The 17,144-nt window shown below is 45.6% G+C and overlaps 1 protein-coding gene across 1 annotated transcript in view; it reads left to right on the forward strand.

Moving 5' to 3' along the window:
- Positions 1-1,165: 1,165 nt before the first annotated feature.
- The window catches only part of MIPOL1 (mirror-image polydactyly 1), a 344,977-nt gene continuing 328,998 nt past the window's right edge, over positions 1,166-17,144 (forward strand). The window contains exon 1 of the mRNA XM_054716560.1: positions 1,166-1,230. The gene's annotated coding sequence lies outside the window, so the exon portion shown is untranslated. The remainder of the gene's footprint in view (positions 1,231-17,144) is intronic.

Below are 17,144 nucleotides of genomic sequence, written 5' to 3' on the forward strand. Positions count from 1 at the left end.
AAAGCCTCAATAAAAGGGATGGCAGGGCCAGAGCAGGGAGTAGTTCTCCCACTAGAGTTGGACTACCGCCTGGCCCCCCAATTCGCCAAATTGAATTTCTTCAAGTCTCCTTTCATTTGTGTGCGGCCCTTCTCCAGAACTCGAACCCTGAACCGGAACCCTGGACCACGCGGGACGTGGAAAGGGATTCCTACACCCAGAACCTGGCACTTTGTATGTGCTCAATAAATACTTGATGTCTGAATGAATAAAATAAAATATTTGGCGTCTGAAGGAGTTAACATGACATTTACAAACACAATGCTAATCTGGAGAACAAGAGAACCATATTTGAATTACTAACAGCTAATTAATGATGCCAAGCATTCCTGGTTTCAACACGGAGGTACACGAATTGAAGTCTTTTTTTTAATTTGTTTAATTCTGGAAGGTTCAACATTTTGTCTTAAGGAATCCACATAATGAACGTCAGCATCCAGAGCTCTTTCTAGTACGTGAGTCAAAAAGGTTACACCAACTTTTGGTCGAAACTCTTGGACCGCTTCCGCTCACCCAACTGGAGCCCACTTTGGCCCTTTTCTTCCAACTTTCAACTCGCCACACGCCCCTCTCTCGTCCCGGCGTCGCAATGGCCCTCTCCCCTCACCTCCACCCACAGACAACCACAGGAAACCCCATCGCACCGGCTCCCGTGGAGACCAGGCGACGCTCCCGGAGGCCACAGGACGCGTTTTTAGCCTCGCGGTTGTCCTCCTCTAACCGATGGGGTTTAGTGCAGACAGTACGTCCAACATTTTGCTTTCGCAGATCGCGCCGGTGGCCTGGGCCCGGACCATCGCAGCCCCGGGGGGAGCGGCCCTGGAAGACACTAGGACCGCCTCCTTCGGTCTCCAAACTCCTGGGAGGACTGGCCCTGCCCGCTCCCTCTTCTCCCGGGAGACCCCGCCCCGCGGCACCGGCGCGCGGCACGCGCATGCCCGGTGCGCACCGCCTGCCCCACTGGGAGCGCCTTCGGCTCGGTTCCCCGAGGGGCCCCCGCGCGCTGTGCGCTACCTCCCTCCGCCGCGCCCCGCCGCGCCCCGCCCCGCGGTTTGCGGGTGCGCGCACCTCCTCGCGCGGGAGAGCCCGGCCGGTGAGCCGCGATTGGCTGGCGGGCGGCGGTGTGTGAGGCCCCAGAAACTCTGGGCGAGCGCCCCGAGTCTGCTCGGGGCGGGTACGGTCTCCTCTCAGGTAAACGGGTTTGCGGGGAGGGCGGGGCGCTCGGGGCGGAAGGGTGGGCTTAGAACCGCCCTGCAGACCCCGCCGCGGATCTGCACCCCGGGAATGTCGGCCCCGGGCGGCGGCCGGAGTGAAGGGGCCCCCTGGAAGGTCAGCCTCGTGGGGGTCCGCAGGTCGTCTTTCTGGGTATGATCTCGGCATCTGCACTCATTCCCCGTCAGAAGAGGTAGCATGTTGTCCAAGGGTGCAGGTTCTCGTTATTTCCCTTAAGTGGCAGCGAGTTGGAGGGTGGAGTCCTGGTAGACCCTGTGCCCTTGAGAGTCACTTCATCGTTTTGTGTTTCATTTCTGACACCGGTAACTTTCGGCAAAGAATGCGGTGCTTCTTGAGGTACACCGAGCTGTGCTTTGGAAAAGTACTGTGTGCATGTTTTTTGAATCACAATGTTTCTTGGCCCAAATTTCTCTTAACTGGACGATGACATCACCCAACAGAAGTTGTGAAGGACTTTAAGCTCCATGGATGGAAGGAACCGGATAAACACAGGACAACAGCACGAGTAGACAGGAAAGCAGAAAGGAAAACTTGCCACAAGAACCGACTTTTTGAAAAGCTCGTTTGAACATTTTGTGGAAATTAAATCATCGTAATTTGTAGGCAAAGGTAAACCAAAACCAAGGGCCAAACAAAATTACATTTCAAGGAGGCTTCCCTTTCTTCCCCAGATAATTTTAATATACCATCACAAGGTGTTGGCTTGTCAAAGTTTCTCCTTGGGATCTAGTGTGAAACTAAGGTACATTTTCATTTGGGAATTTTATGCAACAGTATACCAAGAATATTAATGAAAACAAAGCTGACTTCTGCATTAGGTAACAGGAATTAAAGATATCACATTGGTGAGAGATGATGGCAAGTCAGAAAAGTGAATGGGAGATGTACACAAGTGTCCTTCAAATACAGAGTTTATACAATTTTTTTTTGTGTGTAAATTTTTAAAGCAATAGACCTCCAGAAAAGTGCATGAATCGTAAGTGTACAGCTCGCTGAATTTTCACAAAGTATATCCAGTACCTGGATCAAGAAAAAGCATTACTTGCCTCCTGGAAGGCCCACTTTGTGCCCCTTTCCAAAGATAACCATTACCTTGAATTTTTAACACCATCTATGAATTTATTATTTACTTTATGTAAATGGAATCATACAGTATATAGTCCTTTGTGTCTCACTTTGCCCATATTTATTTGTGAGATTTATACAGTTATATAGCGGTAGTTTGTTTTTCTTAGGCTGTATGGTATTCTACCCAGTTGCTATGGGCATTTTTATAAGTATTTTGGTGAACGTAAGTAGACATTAACATGTAATGAATTTTGGAGATTAACACACTGGCTAAATGGCTGTATTATAGGATATGCAGGTATGTATTTTTCAAATTAATTGTGTTAAGGAACACTACTTTTTAGCAATGTTTGAGAATTCTGGCTTCTCCAAAAGCTTACAATCCTTAGTATTATCTTATTTATTTTAGCCATTTTGGTAGGTATAGTGATATCACTTTGGGGTTTTCCCCTGACTTCCCTAATGACTAATAATATTTAACACCTCTTCATATGTTTATTGGCCATTTGGATATCCTTTATTGAAGAGGTCATCACATTTTATGTAAAGAGCCAGAGAGTAAATATAGGCAGTCTTTGTTTTGAAGAGTTTCAGTTAAAGCCTGCCTGTTTCCCTCCCTCCTTTCTTGTTTCATAGTTTTCTAACCCTTGCTATGTGGAAAAATGTTCAGAAACGATTCTTTAATCTTTTCATCGATGGTGGTGAAATCATTAGCTGAGATAGATTGTATTGGAAAAGTATAAATACATAAATAGTATTAAGTAATGTGTGCTGTAGTATTTTAGGGCTAAAATTTAAATCCCTGAACATCCTTTCTTTGCTTTTTACCAGTTTTACCTCAAGACTAATTAGAGACCGATTTGAGACTTCTTTAAATTGTTCTTATTGCTCCTTTCATTTCTCCCATCCCTTGAAAACTGGCGAGGAACAAAAGACAGGTAAGAAGTGAGAAAAGAAAGGAGACATAGCCTTTTTTGATATTGCATAAAAGGCTAGGGAAAGGGTAACTATCCAGACAATTCTGGATAAAAAGTTTTAAAAAGCATAAAGTACTATTAAAATACTTTGAGATGGATATTGTCTTTTGAGCTGTTCCATCTTGGGATGGCTTGATTGAAAAGTATATCTACCGATTGAGTATGTATATTTGTAATATGGGAAATAATAGCCAGTGGATTGGGCCATGAAACTCAGCCGTGGCAGCCCTGCCCAGGATGAAGGTCTCTCGTCCTGAAGTGCCCCATTGGGCCGTCCAGGTCATCTTCTCTTACTCTGGGCTCCCTGCCTTTCACTCTGTACCAAAAGTATCAACAAACTTTCAAAAGTATCACTTTCTTTGAATACTATCTCAGCCTATATTAACATTTTAAGCTAACACTTTCTTTTTTTTTTAGGTGGTTTATAGAAATGAATTTAGGTGTGTATTTAGATATATACTAAAACTAATGAGAAGCTTGCAGGTAATCTCCATCAATGTAATTTTTCTTTTATATGGATAATTGAATTTTTTCACTTTGACTTGATTGTTATACAAACACAGATTTAAGATAAACCACTAGACATTGGCTTCTACCATCAACAACCCACTGCTATCCTTAAGCCTTTCTTAAACAGAAATTCTGGACACAATTGTGCATTTATATATTCATATACATATATGCATACACACATAATTTGACTAGTATATTTGGTAAATACCTCTGCTTTATAATTGCCACACAAAACAATTGTACTTATATGCAATGTTTTTACTGCACTTCTTGAGCCAGAGTTGGAGTTATTACAAATTATTATGGCCCTAGCCAGTTTGGATAGAATGTCGGCCTGCGGACTGAAGGGTCCCAGGTTCGATTCTGGCCAAGGGCACATGTCTGGGTTGCGGGCTCGATCCCCAGGAGGCAGCCGATCAATGATTCTCTCTCATCATTTATGTTTCTATCTCTCTCTCCCTCTTCCTTCCTCTCTGAAATCAATAAAGAAATATATTAAAAAAGAACACACACCCAAAAACAAAAAACAACAACGAATTACTATCGCTGGTTAAAGGGTATGTGCTGAAGAGGGGATTTTCTAACAAGTGAATTTCCCCTGCCCTCTTGGCTTCTGGCTGCATATAGGAACAAAGAGGGTATTTATGTAGTATAAAAGTTGAGTGGTACTAGACCCTGATTGATGCGTCTGTATGAATAAGGATATATCTGGCCGTCCAGTCACTGTCATTAGCTTCCTAGAGTACCTACTCCCTAAACATTGCCTGCATCACAATGGGGAACAAAATTTGCCTTTCCTGATTGCAGTTTCTATTTTTAGATACTTCATATAGGTTTACTTTGTTTAAAGTCTTTCTCTACTATTATCTATTATTTGTTGCTTTTATGCTTTACTTCCAGCAAATAATGTTATTACTAAAACTAGAGGCCCAGTGCATGAAATTCGTGCACGGGGGTGGGGGTGTGTGTGTCCCTCAGCCCGGCCTGCACCTTCTCCAATCTGGGATCCCTCGAAGGATGTCCTACTGCCGGTTTACAGGGATCGGGCCTAAACTGGCAGTTGGACATCCCTCTCGCAATCTGGGACTGCTGGCTCCTAACCGCTCACCTGCCTGCTTGATTGCCCCTAACCACTCTGCCTGCCGGCCTGCTTGCCCCTAACTGTCCCCCGCCGCTGGCCTGCTCGCCCCCAAATGCCCCCCCCCCGCCAGCCTGATCACCCCCAACTGCCCCCCGTGCCAGTGTGCTCACCCCCAGCTGCCCCCTCTGCTGGCCTGCTCGCCTCCTCCTTCCCTCCCCACTGGCCTGCTCGCCCCCAACTGCCCCCCTGCTGGCCTGCTCACTCCAAACTGCCCCCCCTCACTGTCCTGATCACCTCCAATTGACCCCCACTGACGTCCTGCTTGCCCCCAACTGGCCCCCCTGCTGGTCTGCTTATCCCCAATGGCCCCACCCCCCACCAGCCTGACCACCCACAACTGCCCTCCCCTCTTGGCCTCTAACCACCTCTGCCTCGGCCCCGCCACCATGGCTTTGTCCAGAAGAACGTCCAGAAGGTCTCCCAGTCTAATTAGCATATTACCCTCTTATTAGTATAGATGTCCAGATCCCTGTGACTGGGATGGGCAGAGGATAGCTCATTTTCTTCTCACATGCCACCTACAGAGATAGCTTTAGGGTTGATGAGAGAAAAAGAGATAACGAACAACATCAATCAATTCTTATTGCTTGTTAGTACTGTATTATCCTCTCTTCCTTTTTAATTTAATGGATTTTTAAGACTTGAGAGGATAGTGTTGTTTTAGGGCATTCATTGCAAAAGCAGTGGATTATAGTGAATGGGCACTAGGCATAAGGGCAGAATAAGTATGGCTTACTATCTCTTTGTGTTAACCTTTCTTGGACCTGCCTTTCTTTTGTAAAATGAGGCATTTTGGCCAACTGTCTCTAATAATAATCCTTTCCTAAAGACACAATAGGGAAGCACAAAATTTAGAACTTAGAATTTAAATGACCTTGGAGGTCATTCTGGCTACCCTCAGTTTTTTTTATTTTTTTCAGTAAAAACACTGATGCCTTGAGATGTTGTATTTAGTCACAGCTTCCCTAAAATCCGGTTCTCCTAACTTGTATCCCAGTTGCTTTTTCCATTATACTACTTGTGATAGGCAGCCTTCGAAGATAATCCTGGTATTCACATTCTTATGTAATCCTTTCCCCTGAAGGTAGACTGGATCTAGAGGCTCACTTCTAAAAGAATATGGCAAAAATCGTCAGTGTCACTTAAGAGATTAGATTATAAAAGACTGCAACTTCTTTTTCGCTGGCACTCTTGCTTGCTCACTTCGATGAAGCCAGCTATCCTGTTATGAGTTTACCTGGTTAGAGACCCCCCTGTCAAAGACTTGAGGAGGGTTGGCCCTTTGTGAAAATCTCTTCCCTTACAGATTTATGTGTGGGTAATTGATTGACAATTATTGACAATTTACTGTGTGTTAAATTTCCCTGTATAATTGTGAATTCTGTACCCTCTTGTAGTTCTGTTAAATTATTTATTTATTTATTATAATAAATATAATAATGTTATTACTAAAACTAGAGGCCCAGTGCATGAAATTCGTGCATGGGGGTGGGGGAAGTGTGTCTATATATTAGAAGCATATAGCTTTGTAATTGGTCTGTCTTCCAATGAATTGAACCATTTTCCCCAATTAATAAGTACCTTTTTTTAATCTCTAGTAATGCTTTTTGTTTTAAAGTTCAGTCTGATTTTTTAAATAAACTTTCATTTCAAAGTAATTTTAGACATACCAAAATGTTGCAAAAATAGTACAGAAAGTTCCTGTAAACCCTTCACCCTAGTTCTGATGTTAATGCATAATCATAGTACAATGATCAAAACCAAGAAGTTAATATTGTTATAATACTATTCACTAAATTATATGCTTTATCCAGATATCGCTAGTTTTGCCATTAGTGTTCTTTTTCTGTTCTGGGACCCAGTCCAGGTTTCATGTTGTATTTAGTTGTCATGTTTCCTGAGTCTTCTCCAAGCTGTGACCTCTTTCTGATTTTGATATAGCTTTGTCAGCCTTCTTTTGGTTAATGTGTGCATAGAATTGGATTTTTAAAAATCAGCAGGACATCTTTGTTTTACAATTGGAACATTTAATATTTGGATCATTTAATCCATTCCTATTTTGCATTATTCTATTTTTACCCTCTGTTTCTTTGGAAATTATACATTTACTTTTCTTTTAGTGGTTGTTGTAGAGACTTTTGCATCCTGGAATGTATCTTTACAGATCTTGCATTTTCTTTCATGTGTATATGTATCTAAACATATAGTTTTGTATGCTTTTTTATTTTCTTAATATAATAATGATTATGTTTTATTAGTTTATAACTATCCCTTTTTGTTTAATCACTAAAGGCCCGGTGCACAAAATTCATGCACTCGGGGGGGTCCCTCAGCCCAGTCTGTGCCCTCTCGCAGTCCAGGAGCCCTCGGGAGATGTCCGACTGACGGATTAAGGGAGCGGGCCTGAGCCGTCAGTTGGACATCCTTAGCACTGCTGCGGAGGCAGGAGAGGCTCCCGCCACCACCGCTGCGCTTGCCAGCTGTGAGCCTGGCTTCTGACTGAGTGGCACACCCTCTGTGGGAGTGTACTGATCACCAGGGGGCAGCTCCTGCATTGAACATCTGCTCCCTGGTGGTCAGTGCGCGTCATAGCAACTGGTCATTCTGCCATTTGGTCAATTTGCATATTAGCCTTTTATTATATACTAGAGGCCCAATGCATGAAATTTGTGCAAGAGTAGGCCTTCCTTCCCCCAGCTGCTGGCACCGGCTTCCCTCTGGCACCCAGAACCTGGGCTTCCCACCGGCTGCTGGCAGGCACCCAGGACCCGGGCTTCCCTCGCAGCCCTGGTTCCATCTGGAAGGTCATCCAGAAGGATGTCTGGTCTAATTAGCATATTATGCTTTTATTATTATAGAGGATAGTTTATACATGTTTCTGTGTCAATATACACATGCATAGAGTTTATAGTATTTATGTACTATAGTGTGTTTAACCAGGCCCTAATTGGTAGGTGTTTGTGCTATTTATAATTCTTAATATAAACAGCACCACAGTTTATATTCTTGTATGTATATGTTTGTACCCTTTGCTAGAACATAGGTTTCTAGAATTAGAAGGATAAAATCAAAGTTTGTATGTTTATTTATTTAGTTAAAATTGTGGGCCATTCTTTTTATTTTCTACTAGTGGCCCGGTGCATAAAATTTGTGCATGGGCAGGGGTGTTCCCTCAGCCCAGCCTGCACCCTCTCCAATCGGGGGCCCTTGGGGGATGTCTCACTGCCGGTTTAGGCCCGATATCACAGGCAGTCGGACATCCCTCTCGCAATCTGGGACTACTGGGTCCTAACTGCTCACCTGCCTGCCGGCCTGATTGCCCCAACTTCCCTCCCCTGCCGGCCTGATCTAGCCCCCAACTGCTTCCCCTGCCGACCTGGTTGCCCCCAACTGCCCTCCCCTGCTGGCCTGATTGCCCCTAACCCTCTGCTGGCCTGATCTCGCCCCTAACTGCCCACCCCTGCCAGTCTGATCGTCCCTAACTGCCTCTGCCTCAGCCCCCACCACTATGGCTTTGTCTGGAAGGAAGTCAGACGTCCGGAAGATGGCCGATCAACCCGGTCTAATTAGCATATTACCATTTTATTAGTATAGATAGATTATATAGGATAGGATTGCTTAAATCGGGGCGGGGGGGAGCTTTTTTCAGCAGGAGGAGATGCTCTTGGCAGACAAAAATACCTAATCCCTATATCGGGACCGATAACCAGCCATATGCACTATACTGCCAAACTGGTCATTAAAAAATTGAACCCCCCCCAAAAAAATTGAACCGCTTTCTTACACCTTACACCAAACAGCTCTTGCCCTTAAAACCCCTTCTCAGTCCCCACCTTATGTTCTGCCTTCGCAGTTCACCCAGATTAGGTTCTGATTGGTCAGTTTCTATTCCAGTCAGCGTCAAAAGCTCTTCCTTCTAAGCAGCCATTGGCTCCTCCCAGTTCACCGAGATTTGGTTCTGATTAGTCGGTTTCTATGCCAGTCAGCATCAAAAGCCCCACCTCCTAGGTAGCCATTGGCTCCTCTCAGTTCACCCAGATTTGGTTCTGTTTGGTTGGTTTCTATGCCAGTTAGCGTCTCCGGGCCTACCTCCGGGCCTTATCAGAAAGGTGAGGCTGATCAGGCAGGCTGAACTGCTGACCTCTTGGAGAGAGAGAGAGGCAAGGGCTGATCAGTAGTTGCCATGGAGGCTGCAGATCAGACCCTGCTTCTCTCTCTGGGCCTCTCCAGCAGCCACGGCAGCTGCTGATCAGCCCTGCCTCTCTCTCCGAGAGGTCACAGTTCAGCCCACTCACCAGTCCCTGCCTACCCGAGCCTGCTGCATGTGCAGCCTGGTGTTCAGTCATCCCTTTGGTCATTTTGGATGTTATGGACCCTGGCTCTTTATATATATAGATGGCATAGTTATTTAAAATATATATATATATATGTTCATTATGAACTCTTTCAAGCAATATCTATAATAATAAAAGCATAATATGCTAATTAGACTGGACGTCCTTCCAGATGAAGCCGGGGCTGCTAGGGAAGCCCAGGTCCCACGTGCCTGCCTGCGGCTAGAGGGAAGCCCAGGTCTCGGGTGCCTGCCTGAGCTGGAGGGAAGCCCGGGTCCCAGGTGCCAGAGGGAAGCCGGTGCCAGCAGCTGGGGGAAGGAAGGCCTACTCTTGCATGAATTTTGTGCATCAGGCCTCTAGTAAATAAATAAAAAGGTGACAGCAAAACATTATCCTAAGTTCTATAACCCCAACCAAAACAACCATAATTAAACACCAGATGCATAGCATTCTATGTTTTTGATTCAGTATTAAAACAAAACGATATAAAACAAAACAGAAAGGTACCTGTACATTTTTGTAAAATTAAACAACACCAAGAATGGAGAAAAAAAGTCTGAACGTTTCCAGAAAGAAAACAAAAATAGGCTACCTAAATAAAATAATTAAATGAATATACTAGCATCTGCTTTCTTGACCAGCATTATCATCTGGTAGAAGAGTGTTGCAGTTATTTCAAAGCTTTAAAGAATAATCCTTTTTTTTTTTTTAAGATTTTTAAAAATTATTATTTTAGAGAGAGGGAGAAAGAGAAACATCTATGTGAGAGTGAGACAATAATCAGCTGCCTCCTGCATGGTGGGGATTGAACCTGAAACCTGGGCATGTGCCCTGTCTAGGAATCCAACTGGCAACTGTTTGGTACACAGGATGACGCCCAACCAAGAGAGCCACACCTGCCAGGGCTGAACCTTAGGTTATTTAGAAGTGTTTGAGGATTTTCGAGATACCTTTCTGTTACCAATTTCTAGTTTGTTTCTGTTGTAGTAAAAGAACATAATTTGTAAAATTTCAGTCTTTATAAATATGTTGAGGTTTGTTTTATGGACCAGAATAGAGTCATTTCTAGTAAATGTGCCATGTGCACTTGAAAAAATTGTGTATTCTGCCATGTTAGGTTTTCTATAAATGTAGGTCAAATTGATTGATATACTGAGTCTTCTATATCTTTGCTGATTTTTCTGGTTGCTTATTCTCCTGATTGCAGAGAGAGATATAGTGAAGTTTCCAACTATAATTAGGGATTTGTCTGATGATTTTTCATCATATGATTTTGAGACTTGTTAAGTACTTATATATTAGCATTGTTTATGTCTTGTTAGAGAAAAAAACACTTTAATGTACTTCTTTAGTCTTGGTAATATTTTTTGTTTTATTTTGTTTGATATTAATATAACTACATTCTTTTGATTAGTACTTGTATGCTTTTTTTCACTGTGCTCTATTATACTAAACTAGAGGCCCAGTGCACGAAATTCGTACACTGGGAGGGAGGGTCACTTAGCCTAGCCTGCACCCTCTCGCAGTCCGGGACCCCTTGGGGGATGTAGCAGTGTGCCAAATGGCAGGTGGCCAGGGAGGAGCTCAAATTGGGGCTGAGCACCACTCACGCTCATCCCGGTCCACTGTGCCTGCTGCTGTGGAGTTGGGAGAGGATCCCGGCTTTTGGCTGAGTGGCGCTCCCCCTGTGGGAGCGCACTGATCACCAGGGGGCAGCTCCTGCATTAAGCGTCTGCCCCCTGGTGGTCAGTGTGCATCATAGAGACCAGTTGTTCCAATCATTCTGCTGTAAAGGTCGCTTAAGCTCTTATTATATAGGCTAGAGGCCTGGTGCACAAATTTGTGCACCAGTGGGGTCCCTCAGCCTGGCCTGCGGGATCAGGCCGAAACTGGCTCTCTGATATACCTTGAGGGGTCCCAGATTATGAGAGGGTGCAGGCTAGGCTGAGGGACCCCACCAGTGCATGATCAGGGCCAGGGGGTAATGCAACAGGTTGGCCAGCAGGAGAGGGACTGCAGGAGGGCTCCAGGGTGTGTCCAACCCATCACGCTCAGTGCCGATTAGCCGGACCCCAGCAGCAAGCTAACCTACCAGTTGGAGCATCTGCCCCCTGGTGGTCAGTTCACGTCATAGCGAGCAGTTGAGCAGCCTTAGCATATCATTAGCATATTACACTTTGATTGGTTGAATGGCCGACCAGTTGACCAGACACTTAGCATATTAGACTTTTGTTATATAGGATAATACATAATGAAGAAAGGGTAATTTGTAGGATTTTTTTCATTTTGTGTTGATAGCATTCAGAACATGTACACAAGGTGATAGAACGTTTTAGGTTGAAGAAATTTGAGAAATGACAAATGCAAGGAAGGCTCTCTAGCCTCCCTCTTCTCCCTGAAGCACTTCATATATGACCCTCACATGAGAGTTGCCCTCCGTGTACCCAGAGGGAAGGAGCATCCTCATCTCCAAAGACAGAGATAAGGATCCTTAGAGGAACTCAAAAGAAACAGGCCTTGCTATGTTTCCCCCAGTTTACTGCTCTTGGCTCCTATATCCTTTGTCCTATCACGTTTTCCAGGACTTTCCACTTTTCATCAGACATAGTATAAAAAGGCTCAGGCTTACCCATTTCTTGGGTCTTTATTTCCTTGTGAAGGCTCCTTTGTCACATTAAACTTACATTAAATAAATATTTATGCTTTTCTCCTGTTAATCTTTGTTGTCAGTTTAATATTCAGGGTCCAGCCAGGGATTTTAAGAGGATTGAGAAAAAGTTTTCTCTCCCCTATGGTGTGTATTTAATTTATGTATTCATTTATTTTAAATAATGTTTTGATCTTAGGAGGTATGTCTTATAAAGTATGACCTGAGATCATGTAATTTTATGTTAAGGTATAATGATAAAAGTGTTTCTCACATAATTAGAAAACTTTTGCATTATTATTCTACTTGGGTGATATTTGAATGGTTAATTTCTATAGATGCTGTTTGTATTGGAGTGTTGAAATGCTGTTTTGCATTAAGTTTCAACCATATACATGTAACCTGAAATTTTTTCAAATGTTTAAATTCCTTATTTTTAATGAAATATTTTCTGAAGTATGACTTCTTCAAGCAGCATGTCTTGAAACTAATTAGTACTTTAATTATCTTTTAAATTGAATGTAAATTGAAGCCATTTCCTTAATTTATGTCAAATAGCTTATTACCAGCATGGGAGCTGCAGATATTCTGTGATATAGCTTATGATAACCCAAAGTAGAACATTTTATTCAGTGGCATGAGCTGGCACAGTGGGCAAGATTATTCTAATTCATTTGGGTAAGGGAACTGTAGCTTAGGAAGTTCATATACAAAAACTCACTGTCTGAGTTTCTTTGTCATTCTTCCCTGGTAAGGAACTCAATTTAGGGTTTCACTGGCTTAATTTCTATTGTCTTTATTTCATGCAAATGATTAATTTGTCTCCATTTAAATTAAAATCTAAGTTTACACCTTTAAATGCCTATGTTTTTGTTTGTTAACCATCTTAGAATTAAAATCTCATTTAGAACATTTTGCCACATGATTACTTACTAGTGGGTTTGGAAGCACCTGTTTGGTCTATGTGTAATGCACCTTAAATATTAGAAAAATTACTTTCAATAAAATTTTTCAAAATAGTTGATCTTCTAAAATATGTTCTTAATTTTAGGTAGTACTTTATGGAAAACAAAAGACCATATTATTTGCTTATTAGTAGATAAAAATTTAGACTAGTTTTTAACATTGTCACAGTTCATGTTAATGGGATTTTAAAAAGCTGCCATAAAGATGTTCCTTCCAGTGCTATTCATAACAGAAAACTATAATATTGTCATCAATGGAATATTAAACTACTATTAAAGTGGTTCAAAAAATGTTTATGATATAATAGTACAAAAAATCAAGTACTTGTAGTCTTTATATTACACCTATGTATATCTTCCTAATATATAAAGAGCCAGGGTCCATCACAACCTAAATGTCTGGATGGACGACCAAACACCAGGCTAGGGACCAGGCTGGCATGACGCAAGTCAGTTCTGGGTCCTGGCGGCCCATGGCAGGAGTCAGTCCTGGGTCCTGGCCTCCCATGGCAGGAATCACGCCCGTGGCGTGGCAGCAGGAGGGAGCTGTGGGCCCTGGCCACCCGCGGCACGGCAACGGGAGGGAGTTGTGGGAACGGAGCCATGCTGCCATCAGACTGGCCTCTGGGTCCCTCTCCCCACCTGCAGGCTCCAGGGAACCAGAGCCATGCTGCCATTGGACTGGCCTCTTGGTCCCTAACCCTGGCCCGCAGGCTCTGGGAACTGGATCCATGCTGCATTGGGACTGGTCCCTACCCGAGGGGTCTTGGATTGTGAAAGCATGCAGGCTGGGCTGAGAAACCCCCACAAGTGCATGAATTTTCATGCACCAGGCCTCTAGTATATAATAAAAGCCTAGGTGGCATCACGCCCTAATGCGACATCATCACAATATGGCCACTACAAGATGGCTGGCAGGGGAGGGCAGTTGTGGGCAATCAGTTGGGGGTGAACAGGCCAGCAGGGGAGGGCAGTTGGGTGTGATTGGGCCGGCAGGGGAGGTCAGTTGGGTGCGACCAGGCTGGCAGGGGAGGGCATTTGGGGGTGAGATCAGGCCAGCAGGGGAAGGCAGTTGGGGGCGACCAGGCCTGAAGGGGAGGGCAGTTGGGGGCGATCAGGCCAGAAGGGGAGGGCAGTTGGGGGCGATCGGGCTGGCAGGGGAGGGCAGTTGGGGGTGATCAGGCCGGCAGGGGAGGGCATTTGGGGGCGATTGGGCCAGCAGGGGAGGGCAGTTGGGGGCAATTGGGCCAGCAGGGGAGGGCAGTTGGGGATGATCAGGCTGGCAGGGGAGCAGTTAGGTGTCGATCAAGCTGGCATGGGAGCAGTTAGGGGGCGATTGGGGCATCTGGGGAGGGCAATTGCGGGCGATTGGGCTGGCAGGGGAGGGCAGTTGAGGGCGATGGGGCTGGCAGGGGAGCAGGTAAGCATCAATCAGGCCAGCAGGGGAGCGGTTAGGGGGCAAACTGGCTGGCAGGCAGAAGCGGTTAGGGGCAATCAGGCAGGCAGGCAGGCCACAGGGATCGGGCCTAAACTGGCAGTCGGACATCCCCCATGGGGTCCCAAATTGGAGAGGGTGCAGGCCGGGCTGAGGGACAACCCCCCATGCACGAATTTCATGCCCTGGGCCTCTAGTAATATATAAAGCCTAAGCAACCAGCCGACTGGCCAGTAGCTATGACACACAATGAACATTAGGGGGCAGACGCTCCAACTGCTAGCTATGATGCGCACTGACCACCATGGGGCAGATGCTCAACGCAGGAGCTGCCAAGCTGTGGTGACTTGGCAGCTGTGGTTCTCCAGTGGTGCACCCGGAACCAGAGAGGAGGGAGCCCGATTTTGGGGTGTGTCACTCTAAAACTGCCTTGTCGCAATCTGGGACCCCTTGGGGGATGTCAGAGAGCCGGTTTTTGCCCGATCCCCACAGGCCAGGCTGAGGGACCCAACTGGTGCACGAATCCGTGCACCGGTCCTCTAGTATAAATATGTAAAACAAAAATGACAAAGCTACCACACTAAGATTTTAAGAATATTTTATGTTTTGGTAGTGAGTGTAAGAGGTAATCTTTTTCTTCTCTTCTTTCTACTTTTGTTTTAGTGTATTCTGGACTATTTTCCATAGGATATGGTTATTTGGACAGTGCTTAGAATTATCTCTCTCTTTTTTTTCTTTCAATAGTAATGTCTACAAATTCAAGAATTCAGTATTGTTTAATGTTAATATTGGATCAGCTCTAACTTCTAGTGCTTATTGTAGTCAGAGTATAACCAGTGTGTTTGTTTTAAAGGAAATAATAATTTTAAGCCCTTTCTGATCTTCTAAATGAGTTGTCCAAAGATTGGAAAGTAAGTAATTATATAGAAACTAGAGGACCGATGCATGAAATTTGTTCAAGGGCCTTGGCCCTCATAGCCCTGGCTGCTTCGGCTGGCCCTCACAGCCCCTTCCAGCCCTCACAGCCCCTCACAGCCTCTCACAGCCTCGGCCGGCCCTCGCAGCCTCTCGCAGCCTCAGCCGGCCCTTGCAGCCCCTCACAGCCCCTTCCAGCCCTCGCAGCCCCTCACAGCCCCTCACAGCCTTGGGTAGCCCTTGCAAGCCCTCACAGCCTCAGCCAGCCCTCGCAGCCCCTCTCAGCCCAGGCTGCCTTGACTGGCCCTTGCAGCCCAGGCTTCATCCAGAAGGTCATCCGGAAGGATCTCCAGACGGTTGTTTTGCTGTTCGGTATAATTAGCATATTAGCTCTTTATTATATAGGGTATGTTTCCTGTTATTTTTAAAGAGTTAAAAATAGTTACTTTCTAAGATTTGACAATGAAGTGTGTGTGTGTGTGTGTGTGTGTGTGTGTGTGTGTGTGTGTGAGAGAGAGAGAGAGAGAGAGAGAGAGAGAGAGAGAGAGAGGGAGAGAGAGAGAGAGAGAGAGAATGAATATATCCATATTTTTGGAAGAGGGAAGCGGGGGATTGGATGAGCTTAGAGTTAAGCACCACAGGATCACCACTGACATTTGTTGTTATAAGGAACTCCTCTAGGTTAGAATTGGAGTTGGGAAAGTGGCAGTCTCTAAGTTGTGTACTAGGATCAGAAAGGCTGTGTTGCCCTAATAACGCCCAACTTGAGATTTAAAACAACACAAGTTTATTTCTCACCCATACAGAATTTGGTTTACCGATCAGAGTTCCTTCTATCTTCTGATGCCACTGTTTAAAGTATGATTTTCAAGGTTGTTGCAGGAGGGGAAGAGGGCTATAGGATCTCATAGGATACCTGTAAGGTGAGTCTTGAGATTGGCATATTGGTGTGTCACTTCTGTCCACAGTAGTTTTGCTACGACTCTATCACATGACTCAAATATAAAGAAAGTGTAGTTTTCCTGTACATTCAGGAGTAGGAACTGCTGTGGTTGTAAGCCAGCCAGTTTAGGGTTTGGAAGGGGAAAAGGTAGAAGAGTAAATAATGGTTAGATCTTGTTACGAACCAAACTAGAGGCCCAGTGCATGAAATTCGTGCATGGATATAGTCCCTAGCAGCTGCTGGCTGTTGGCCCGGGCCTCTCTTCCCCGGCTGCCAGCTTCCAGCTGGGGCCACCCTTCATTCCATGCCTCCCGTTGGTGGTCAGCGCACGTCATAGCGAGTGATCGAACTCCCAGTCGGTCAAACTCCTGAGGGGACACTTTGCATATTAGGCTTTTATCTATATAGACTAGGGGCCCAGTGCACAAATTTGTGCACCTTGAAAGGAACTGTGGGCTGTGAGGCTGTGGTAGGCATAGGGGTGGGTCTCGGCCCATCTTCCGCACCCCTGCCTGGCCCCTCCTGCCGTGGCCCCTGATCTCCTGTCTGCTTGCAGCCCCGCTCCCGCTGCCACTGCTCCTATGCACTGACGGCACCGGCCCCACTCGCACCCGCTGATGGCATGGAGCGATTGGGGCTGGCGCCAGCAGCGGGTACAAGCATGGCCAGCGCCGTGAGCAGGTACAAGTGGTGGCTGCTGCCCCAATCGCCCCTAAGGAGCAGGGGGATGTGGAGAAGCCCTCAGGGGCGATCGGGGCCGGCAGCCAGTGCTCGCACCCGCTGATGGCGCTGAGTGTCAGAACCGGCGCTGGGCACCAGCAGTGGGTGTGAGCAGTGGCACCCGCTGTGGGTGCGAGCGGCAGCTCCGGCACAAGCAGTGGATGCGAGCAGGGCCGGCGCCGGCAGTAGGTGCGAGCGCTGGGTGGGACCGTGG

This window comes from Eptesicus fuscus, chromosome 5 (assembly GCF_027574615.1).
Source record: "Eptesicus fuscus isolate TK198812 chromosome 5, DD_ASM_mEF_20220401, whole genome shotgun sequence".
Lineage (NCBI taxonomy): Eukaryota > Metazoa > Chordata > Mammalia > Chiroptera > Vespertilionidae > Eptesicus > Eptesicus fuscus.